This window comes from Salmo salar, chromosome 11 (genome assembly GCF_965601325.2).
Source record: "Salmo salar chromosome 11, fSalSal1, whole genome shotgun sequence".
Lineage (NCBI taxonomy): Eukaryota > Metazoa > Chordata > Actinopteri > Salmoniformes > Salmonidae > Salmo > Salmo salar.
In genome coordinates this window covers 79898705-79910512 of record NC_138301.1, presented here as the reverse complement: position 1 = coordinate 79910512, position 11808 = coordinate 79898705, and the positions used below count along the sequence as shown (strand labels likewise).

Here is an 11808-nt window from a genome sequence, read left to right as displayed (position 1 = left end):
GCTTCGTGTTTTCATTTTTGCCAGTATTGTCCCGGCCCTATGCAGTATATGTGTGGCTCTGGTAAATAGTAGTTCCCTATATGGGGTGTCATTTAAATAGGGTGTAATTTGAGATGGAGCTATATAGACTCACTTCTCCTTTTTCTGTTGCATCACAGAAAGCGCACTGGCTTCAGTGACATCACAATGAATCCCCCAGCAGTGGTGGGGGATCTTAATACTTTAAAATGGCCTCCCCTCCTATTTACCATTTTCTACTACTGGACAGATGAAAGCACTATGAAGCCTACTGATAACCCTTGCCAACATATTGCTTTTAGTTATCCCATTTCTTAAAGATTGTTGGCGAGCATTTTGAGTACATAGGAAAGGGTACTTAGAAAAGCCACTTAACAGTGTTGATCCAACCAGGAGCAGGGTGCCAATGGCCCTAGATGCCGATCTTGGTTCAGTTTTGTATTTTAAGCACTAATTGTTAAGGTTAGGATTGGGGGAGGGTTTGCTGATCGTATATTTGTACTTAAGGGAAACTTCATCCAGGAGCATCCAACCACAAGATCGGCAGAGCTCCCTCTGGGACCTATAGTGTACTGGACTATCTGTGACTCCGGTTGTAGGGACGATCACCACTTGCATATCTGTGTGTTGTAGTTGTTATTGGCATATTCTGAAGTTGACAAAGTTGAAATGAGATGCACATCTTTAAATCTGCCTTTTGTCAAAGATTTTTTTGTTTGTTCCTTGTGTCCAGTTGATTCTTTGTTTCTCTGTATGCTAAGAGAGTGTATTTCAATGCATGTGTGTGTGTGCATGAGCAGCCTTACAAGCTTGTTTGATATTTACTGTGTTTAATCTGTCAGCTTCATTGCGAAAGGATAGTTTGTGTGTGTGTGTGTGTGTGTGTGTGTGTGTGTGTGTGTGTGTGTGTGTGTGTGTGTGTGTGTGTGTGTGTGTGTGTGTGTGTGTGTGTGTGTGGGCGCGCGAGCGAGCGAGTATGCATGCATGTTTGTGTCTGTGTGTGCGCGTATGTGTGTGTGCAGATTGCTTTGATACACCATCCCTACTTACGTTGAACTATCAACAATGTTAAGTCTGCTGCAATGATTTTACCTCGCATTTCCCCCCAAAATACTAATTTGAAATGAATGGATATGTTGAAGGGATATGTTCCTAAATAACTTCTTGTTTGTACACCCTCCACTCCAAAGTAGTGTAGACTGTCTTTTCATGAGGCAGGATTCGTAATCGGGTTACTGCTGGACTCTTGTTCAATTAAACTATGTAACTGTTTTATCTCCCGTCAGCCACTTTATGTTCTAGTCCCACATAGTGCTGTCTGCACCTTGCAAATTTGTTTCACTACAAGACATGGAGATGTGTCATGACTCATGACCATAGGAGTACTGCACCCCACCACACTGTACCCCATACAGGACAATCCTATTGTCTTCCGACAGGTGGCACCACTCAAACTCTAACACTAGTCCTTCCATGCAGATGGAGTTGCGCCATCTAAAGTAAGACAAGGAGGTGAACCAATCAGGGTCAGTTGCTATTGGCTGCTTTTATATTTCAATGCTGCAATCAGATAACCTCCTGAACTGCCAGTCTGCAGAGCCATAGAAAGAGAACGTTTCGGAAAAATCAGCTGTTCAATTTCACAACAATAAAGAGCACCACGATGCATCCGTCTAGTTCATGATAACGGTCACGTTTGCACATTTTGTGAAATCAAATATCTAACAGAAAGTTAGAAATGTGTTGTGTACAATAGACATAGCTAACTATCTGAGCGTTGTGCCCATAGAGATGCGGTGAGCTCCAAAAGTATTGGACAGTGAAATAGTTTTGGTTGTTTTGGCTCTGTACTTCAGCACTTTGGATTTGAAATGACACAATGACTGTGCTTTAACGTGCAGTCTGTCAGCTTTAATTTGAGGGTATTTTCATCCATGTCGGATGAACCGTTTTAGAAATTTCAAACACTTTTTGTACGTAGTCCCTCAATCTTAGGACACAAAGTATTGGGACAAATTCACTTATGTGTATTAAAGTAGAAAAAAGTTAAGTATTTGGTCTCTCATTCATAGCACACAATGACTACATCAAGCTTGTGACTCTAAAAACTTGTTGGATGCATTTGCTCTTTTTTGTGTGTTTCTGATTATTTTGTGCTCAATAGAAATGAATGGATATTTGTGCGTCTAACTTTCTCACAAATCATTATTCACGATTCATTCAGGACTATCTGTAATCATGGTAGCAACCATATTAACGTTGAATTGTTTAGAAACATATTATATTCTTATTTACAGTACAGTAAGGGTGACTTCAAAATGACACAATACATTATTTACCATAAATTTATATTGGGCACAACAAAAAAAACATGAAAAAACCTCTTAGGACAGGGAGCGTACATGCATACAGCTGGCAGTCACTTTTGTGTCTTAAGTATGTCATTGTCAATGTGCAGTGTTCTAGATGCCAGACTCCTATTCGCCTGTGGCTGTGGAGCAGACTGGCCGCTCAGCTCCTCATGTCACTGTACTCCAGCCAGGGTTGGGGTAGATTCCATTTCAATTATGTTGAATCAGGAAGTAGACTGAAATTCACATTTTTCCCATAGAAAAGCATTGATGAGAATTGAAATTAGAATTTCAGTTTATTGACTGATTTGAAATGGTATTGACTCAGACCCTGCTATACAATGGAATGGAAATGACCCCAACCATTCTGCAGTATTTATTTTGTTTTTGAATGGGTTTTAAGTTTGTTTTGGTTCTTTTTATAAAGGCAAATGGCCAAATCTATCTGGTATCGGGAGACCCTGCCCCACCTATAGTGAAACATTCTGCTCTAGTACAAGATTGTAAACAAAACATTTTTTACTGAAATAAAGGAGACCTGTATAAAAAAGTGGTAATTTTATTTCTCCGTGATTGTTTAACATAAGTATGAAATCTTACCCTAACTCATTCATTACCAGCATATCGTATTTATTATACATGCTTACATCAAGTAGTAAGGCATACCTGCAGAGACTTAAAAAAAAATGGAATATCAGTTTGTCTGGATTGACTGAATTTATATGGATTTGCCTGAAGCTGGTCATCCTAGGCAATATATTCCACAACATCTCCTTCACCACTGTCATCTCTCTTGTCTAGATTGGGAACATACACAACTAGGGTGCAGTAGAGTGATGTAGTTAGTATATTGATGAGATTTTGGAATAATGCCTAGCCATCAGCATTGGGGTCAATTGCATTTTAATTCAGGAAATCCAGGAAGAAAACTGAAATTCTAATTCCATTTTTTTCATTGCCACACAGTACACCAACAGTCATTCTAGAAGTTCTCACATGTCCATGTACAGTAGAATAACAGTCAAAACAGTATATAAATCTGAAGTTATATTGTCTGTAAAAGTCAATGTTTTCTCTACTCCACTCACCATCCAAAGTTATTGAACTTGACCCATCCATCAGACTTCTGAACTTTCTTGATTAGCTACAATTCTTGATTTATTTTGTTTTCTTGAATTTCTTGATGTACAGTATATGTAACAGGGACAGTGTGCTGCTAACACCTTTGCTTCCTACACTGTCCAACTGCCCCATACTGGGGTTTCGAACCAGTGATCCTCAGCTTCGCAACACAAGTGACCGCCCTCCTTGACAATGTGCAAACTGATTGGATGGCTCCTGTAGCAAATCCCATTCAAGTCACGGGACTGATATTACCATTTTTTGCACATTAGCATTTTTTGCACATCAAATAATCTAAAATGTTAGTAAACCAAAGCATGGATTGCTGTTATACCTTGTCCATAGACTGCTTACAGGGTAAGGAAACCAATGCAATTGTGTAAGTTGGGTCAACTGTCCCTTTTAACTCAGTTACACTCACCCCTTCTAAGCTACCCCAGCCGTTGAGATAAGCCCAACTGCCAATCCGGGTCACAGTATCACTAACGGGGGTCAGTGTGCTGCTAACAGCTTACCTTCCTCCAGTGTCCGACTGCCCCGAACCAGTGATCCTCTGCTTCACAAACACACGTGACTCCCCTCCTTGACAACATGTCAATTTATTTTACCACACCAAAGGTAGCGATTGGATGGTTCCATCAGCTAACTGTGAAGTGAGCTTATGGCACGTTCTGAAATAAAACTCCAAAGTCAATTTATATCTGTAAAAACAAGAATGATCAACTTGACCAATACAAATTTCAGTATTTCCCCCCCCAAATATATATAATTTTGAAAAGATAAACTATTGCTTGCTTGCGTGAGTGCATGCATCTGGTGTGTTTGTGTGTGTGCGTGTTTGTGTGCTGTGTGTACCGGTATGTCTCAGGGGGTGTGGGGTGAAAGTAGCTCCAGCGTCACAGCAAACAGCCTTCTCCATCCCTCTCCCTTCCTTGTTAATGTTTCTTCCCTCCCTCATCGCATCTATCCTACCAGGATTTGTTATTCTGAGTGCTGTATCCTGCAATGCCTCTGGCAGTAGTGACAGTTCAGGCAGTTAACAACTACTATGATAGAGTAGAGTACAGTAGCTGCTGCTGCTGGAGAGACACCACAGGCACCAAGCCTGTTAGTCTGGGGAGAGCATGAACAGAGTAGGACTGCTGAGGAGATCCTTCACTTCCCATCTATAGTATCTGGACTGAGGAGGGACACCACCTGTGATGGTGATTGAGTGAAGGTTCTAACCTGGTTGTGCACCATGTGAAACTGGATGAACACAAGTGAGCTCTAAAGGAGTGAAAGAAGCAGTAGCTTCATCTGTCCGGTGAAGTCCACAAAGCATATTGCATGTAACAAACAGTTACATGACCTACAGCATAGTCAAGTAAGTTAAGGTTTCCAACATTTTCAGACTACTAAACAACTACTGCTATAGAACGGAGAGTTACCACAAGTTGTAAAGAAAACAGGAACATTATTAAACTAACCATAGGTGATTGGATAAAGTGACAACTAAGAGACCAAAAACAATTTAGTCCAATCAGCATAAGCTAAATATGATGTGGCTGGCCATGGTACTGATTTCTGTGTGTGGGTGCAAGTAGGAAAAACATGTTGACTCCCCCTATTTGTAGAGAAATGCCAATGCCATCCTCTCTTTAATGACTGTCATACAGTACACTTTTTTAGTTTTAGTTGTCCTAGGCTACCTGGCATAAATGCTTGCTCACTAGCTAGCCTAACCTCCTTTCATGGGCAACAGTGCGCCAGCTCTTTCAATCAATGAAATGTATTTATAAAGCCCTTTTTACATCAGCTGATGTCACAATGTGCTATACAGAAACCCAGTCTAAAACCCCAAAGAGCAAGCAATGCAGATGTAGAAGCACGGTGGCTAGGAAAAACTCCCCAAAAAGGCAGGAACCTGGGAAGAAACTTAGAGGAACCAGGCTCTGAGGCCAATCCTCTTCTGGCTGTGCCGGGTTGAGATTAACAGAACATGGCCAAGATGTTCAAATGTTCATAGATGACTAGCAGGGTCTAATAATAATAATAATAATAATAATAATAATAATAATAATCACAGTGGTTGTAGAGGGTGCAACAGGTCAGCACCTCAGGAGTAAATGTCAGTTGACTTTTCATAGCCGAGCATTCAGAGTTAGAGACAGCAGGTGCGGTAGAGCAAGGGAGTCGAAAACAGCAGGTCCGGGACAAGGTAGCACATCCAGTGAACAGGCCAGGGTTCCATAGTCGCAGGCAGAACAGTTGAAACTGGAGCAGCAGCACGGCCAGGTGGACTGGGGACAGCAAGGAGTCATCAGGCCAGGTAGTCCTGAGGCATGTTCCCAGTGTTCAGGTCCTGTGGGAGAGAGAGAATTAGAGGGAGCATACTTAAATTCACATAGGACACCGGATAAGACCGGAGATATACTCCAGACGTAATAGACTGACCCTAGCCCCCCGACACATAAACTACTGCAGCATAAATACTGGAGGCTGAGACAGGAGGGGTCGGGAGACACTGTGGCCCCATCCGATTATACCCCCGGACAGGGCCAACCAGGCAGGATATAACCCTACCCACTTTGCCAAGGCACAGCCCCCACACCACTAGAGTGATATCTTCAACCACCAACTTACCATCCTGAGACAAGGCAGAGTATAGCCCACAAAGATCTCCCCCACAGCACAACCCAAGGGGGGGTGCCAAACCAAGACAGGAAGATCACGTCAGTGACTCAACCCACTCAAGTGACGCACCCCTCCTAGGGACGGGATGGAAGAGCACCAGTAAGCCAGTTACTCAGCCCCCGTAATAGGGTTAGAGGCAGAGAATCCCGGTGGAGAGAGGGGAACCGGTCAGGCAGAGACAGCAAGTGCGGTTCGTTGCTCCAGTGCCTTTCTGTTCACCTTCATACCCCTGGGCCAGACGACACTCAATCATAGGACCTACTGAAGAGATGAGTCTTCAATAAAGACTTAAAGGTTGAGACCGAGTCTGCGTCTCTCACATGGGTAGGCAGACCATTCCATAAAAATGGAGCTCTATAAGAGAAAGCCCTGCCTCCAGCTGTTTGCTTAGAAATTCTAGGGAAAATAAAGAGGCCTGCGTCTTGTGACCGTAGCGTACGTGTAGGTATGTACGGCAGGACCAAATCGGAGAGGTAGATAGGAGCAAGCCCATGTAAGGCTTTGTAGGTTAGAAATAAAACCTTGAAATCAGCCCTAGCCTTTACAGGAAGCCAGTGTAGAGAGGCTAGCACTGGATTAATATGAATTATTATGTTTTTGTGTTAACATTAGCATACTCTATCTAGCTACATATTAAACTTCCATCCTCTCAGGCCAGGGGCACAATGTATACATTTATAGTTAGATCAGAATCGCCGTTATAATCTTTGGGTAATACGGAGAATTAAAAGTAAAACCACAAGACCAAATCACTATCTCCATCCATTGCTAATTTAGGAAAGGTACAATTTTAGCTAGCTCGATACCTGAGGACGACATAACGAGATGCAACAATTTAAATTGTTTCTGTAAATTCCGTGTGCTTTTGATGTGATGTGTTTGGGGTGAAGTCATATCCAAACGGGCTACCCTTGACAGTTTATTTTTGGTGTGACAGGACCATTCACAGTTGAGCTCACTCAGTTTAGCTCAACGATGATTGGCAAGTTTATACATTTTTTATCAAAGGAAGCCAAATGCTCTCTGGCTTCCCTTCCATTCAATGCTGCGGAGGCAACAATGTCAAACTATTTTAGACCAGACAGCATCAGATAGATGGCCTATAAGTACTTAGACAGAGCGCTGTTCCGCTTGCTCGGATGCTTTCTCCGGTGAGATACATTCAGCCTCTTGCGAATTGAAGGAAAATTATGAAACACATAGAGACGAAAGATTATTTATTTATTTTTATTGCAACATTTTTGGGGGAAGCAAGGCTTCCCTTGGTTTCCAGGAAGACAAGCCACTGGAGAGAAGAGAAGGGAAGATGGTGTAAATGAATGTGTTGATCTGAGAATGATCTGAGAACTACATGTTGAGAGCATACCCTGGAGGGGGAGAGAAATGATTTAGTCCGGATCATTGAGATGACAGGTCTTGCAATGTATTAAAACTGCGTTATACATGCAGGCTAGTTAAGTGTTACCAAAGAAAGAAAAGTGAATCGATTACAGTCCCAGGATAAAGCTGTTCAGGACCTGAGGCTGGGATTCAGTCAAACCTGCCCTATGTTGACAGTGTCTACATTTACTTTTTAGTTTTTTTTACCACTACTTTGAAACAACACCTCTTTAACTAGTGGGAGAAACTGGTTGCAATGGTCAGGTTGTTTTCTGAATGTCTTTATCTGGTTGTAATCTTTAATCTGACTTGATAATGTTGAACACTTGAGAGGACATCTTCCTCAACAAGGACTTATCCTGAAGCTGTGCGCCAGCGGCGGAAAGAACTTATCCCAGCTATGAAAGTTGCCAGAGAGCGTGGGGACATTGTTTACATACACTACGACAGGCTCATTGTCCACAATCCCTCCCAAAAGCCTGGGAGGAGTGAGGGAGCCAAGCTTCCGGGTCAGTAGTTTCAGCCCAACATCACAAACACACGCACACTTACACACAAGTGCCTGATTGATTGACTCTATTAGCAGAACGTTTTTAATTAAAACATTTTTTTTTTTATCCTTATCTCCGATAAGCTACCCAGGAAAGGGCTAAGAATAGCCCATATTAATATATGCAGGCTTAGAAATAAGGTAGGTAAATCAGATAGCCAGTGTATGAATTATCTCTGAGACTCAGATTATACCTTTGATGATACAGCAGTAGCAATACAGGGATATAAGATCTAGAGAAGGGACAGACATGCCAATGGAGGAGGTGTTGTTGCATACAGTACCTGTCAAAGTTTGGACACACCTACTCATTCAAGGGTTTTTCTTTATTTGTGCTATTTTCTACATTGTAGAATAATAGTGAAGACACCAAACTATGAAATAACACATGACATCATGTAGTAACCAAAATAGTGTTAAACAAATCAAAATACACTGCTCAAAAAAAGAAAGGGAACACTTAAACAACACAATGTAACTCCAAGTCAATCACACTTCTGTGAAATCAAACTGTCCATTTAGGAAGCAACACTGATTGACAATAAATTTCACATGCTGTTGTGCAAATGGAATAGACAACAGGTGGAAATTATAGGCAATTAGCAAGACACCCCCAATAAAGGAGTGGTTCTGCAGGTGGGGACCACAGACCACTTCTCAGTTCCTATGCTTCCTGGCTGATGTTTTGGTCACTTTTGAATGCTGGCGGTGCTTTCACTCTAGTGGTAGCATGAGACGGAGTCTACAACCCACACAAGTGGCTCAGGTAGTGCAGCTCATCCAGGATGGCACATCAATGTGAGCTGTGGCAAGAAGGTTTGCTGTGTCTGTCAGCGTAGCGTCCAGAGCATGGAGGCGCTACCAGGAGACAGGCCAGTACATCAGGAGACGTGGAGGAGGCCGTAGGAGGGCAACAACCCAGCAGCAGGACCGCTACCTCCGCCTTTGTGCAAGGAGGAGCAGGAGAAGCACTGCCAGAGCCCTGCAAAATGACCTCCAGCAGGCCACAAATGTGCATGTGTCTGCTCAAATGGTCAGAAACAGACTCCATGAGGGTGGTATGAGGGCCCGATGTCCACAGGTGGGGGTTGTGCTTACAGCCCAACACCGTGCAGGACGTTTGGCATTTGCCAGAGAACACCAAGATTGGCAAATTCGCCACTGGCGCCCTGTGCTCTTCACAGATGAAAGCAGGTTCACACTGAGCACATGTGACAGAGTCTGGAGACGCCGTGGAGAACGTTCTGCTGCCTGCAACATCCTCCAGCATGACCGGTTTGGCGGTGGGTCAGTCATGGTGTGGGGTGGCATTTCTTTGGGGGGCTGCACAGCCCTCCATGTGCTCGCCAGAGGTAGCCTGACTGCCATTAGGTACCGAGATGAGATCCTCAGACCCCTTGTGAGACCATATGCTGGTGCGGTTGGCCCTGGGTTCCTCCTAATGCAAGACAATGCTAGACCTCATGTGGCTGGAGTGTGTCAGCAGTTCCTGCAAGAGGAAGGCATTGATGCTATGGACTGGCCCGCCCGTTCCCCAGACCTGAATCCAATTGAGCACATCTGGGACATCATGTCTCGCTCCATCCACCAACGCCACGCTGCACCACAGACTGTCCAGGAGTTGGCGCATGCTTTAGTCCAGGTCTGGGAGGAGATCCCTCAGGAGACCATCCGCCACCTCATCAGGAGCATGTCCAGGCATTGTAGGGAGGTCATACAGGCACGTGGAGGCCACACACACTACTGAGCCTCATTTTGACTTGTTTTAAGGACATTACATCAAAGTTGAATCAGCCTGTAGTGTGGTTTTCCACTTTAATTTTGAGTGTGACTCCAAATCCAGACCTCCATGGGTTGATAAATTGGCTTTCCATTGATTATTTTTGTTTGATTTTGTTGTCAGCACATTCAACTATGTAAAGAAAAAAGTATTTAAGATTATTTCATTCATTCAGATCTAGGATGTGTTATTTTAGTGTTCCCTTTATTTTTTTGAGCAGTGTATATTAGTGTACTTGCAAGGATTTTGCCTGACCACATCATAGATTGTAAAAGTTTTTCCTAGTCAGGTCCTGCTCAGGATGAATTTCTGACCCTGCTTCATGAAATAAGACATGGGGGTGAATGTATTTTGGGATGGTAGTAAGAGTGGACTATTACAACTACTGTTTGAGAGAAGTGTCAACCAAACTGAGTCCGACTGAATTATACACAACAGTTGGAAATACAGAGGAACACTAGCTACTGTCTGACTTATCAGGGGATCCTCTCTTCTCTCAGGTGTGGTGTTCCGTGCGAACCCCAGAGAGTGCCCACGAGGGACTCATGACAGACCACCACAGCCCCCCAAAGTACCGCGTCATCGGCACCCTCTCCAACTCGCCAGCCTTTGCAGAGCACTTCCAGTGCCCCACTGGCTCCCCGATGAACTCTGGTCACCGCTGCACAGTGTGGTAGGGCCTGGCAGAACCACAGGGGGGCGCTGTCTGTGGTGTCTGCATGGAGCATTTGATCTCTGCATTGGACCTTTTTTTCTATTTTATTCTTTGTACATAATGATGGACTACTAGTGGTTTGTGAGTAGAGCAGGACAGACTCCAGGTTAGCGAGAGGGAGGCGTGTTGAAAGGCTGTCGTCTGCTGATGTATGTGTAATTCCAGTGTTAGGGGATGGTATTTTTCCTCTTTTTCCACGCCCCAGTCTCCCACACCGGTGGGGCACAAAGACACGTTTTATTTAGTGTTTGTTGCACTTAGTAGGGGGCCGGGGAGGAGGAGCCTTTAGGGGATGTCTGTCCACACCCCTTTCTCTATGCTTCCGGGTCATAGCTGTCCTCGCTGTGTGCCCTGTTTACAATTGAAACCGGAGCCCTCTTTCGACTGAGGGATCTCCCTGAAACCACTATGACCTCGCAGGAAGTGCAGGAACTTCACTCTGACATCACAGGATGGGTTCAGCTGCCTTTGTGACCTCACAGGAAATGCAGAAACGTCGCTGTGTTTGGACATTGCATATGGTTTCATCTCGATTGACATCTATATTCCCTATATAGTATACACAAATGTACTATTAGGGCCAGGATGATACCAGTATTTCAATACTCGTTAATAACGTGGCAAGGAAACAAAACACAAAGCGGATTTAACTTCTTTAGGAAAACAGCCCTGATGGAAACAAACATCATGTTATCCAGAGTGAAATGTTTTTATTTTCCAAGCTATAGCGCACAATATTGTACATACAGATTTGGTTTTAAAGGACCAAAGAGATGGGTCCGCTTCGTGTTTTCATTTTTGCCAGTATTGTCCCGGCCCTATGCAGTATATGTGTGGCTCCGGTAAATAGTAGTTCCCTATATGGGGTGTCATTTAAATAGGGTGTAATTTGAGATGGAGCTATATAGACTCACTTCTCCTTTTTCTGTTGCATCACAGAAAGCGCACTGGCTTCAGTGACATCACAATGAATCCCCCAGCAGTGGTGGGGGATCTTAATACTTTAAAATGGCCTCCCCTCCTATTTACCATTTTCTACTACTGGACAGATGAAAGCACTATGAAGCCTACTGATAACCCTTGCCAACATATTGCTTTTAGTTATCCCATTTCTTAAAGATTGTTGGCGAGCATTTTGAGTACATAGGAAAGGGTACTTAGAAAAGCCACTTAACAGTGTTGATCCAACCAGGAGCAGGGTGCCAATGGCCCTAGA

General features: G+C 43.6%; 1 protein-coding gene across 2 annotated transcripts in view; it reads left to right on the top strand.

The window, feature by feature from the left end:
- The window catches only part of LOC106562910 (endothelin-converting enzyme 2), a 68403-nt gene extending 66335 nt beyond the window's left edge, over positions 1-2068 (top strand). For both annotated transcript variants that reach the window (XM_082958077.1, XM_082958076.1), the window contains one exon: positions 1-2068. This exon is cut by the window's left edge and continues 996 nt beyond it. The gene's annotated coding sequence lies outside the window, so the exon portion shown is untranslated.
- The last annotated feature ends 9740 nt before the right edge of the window (positions 2069-11808 follow it).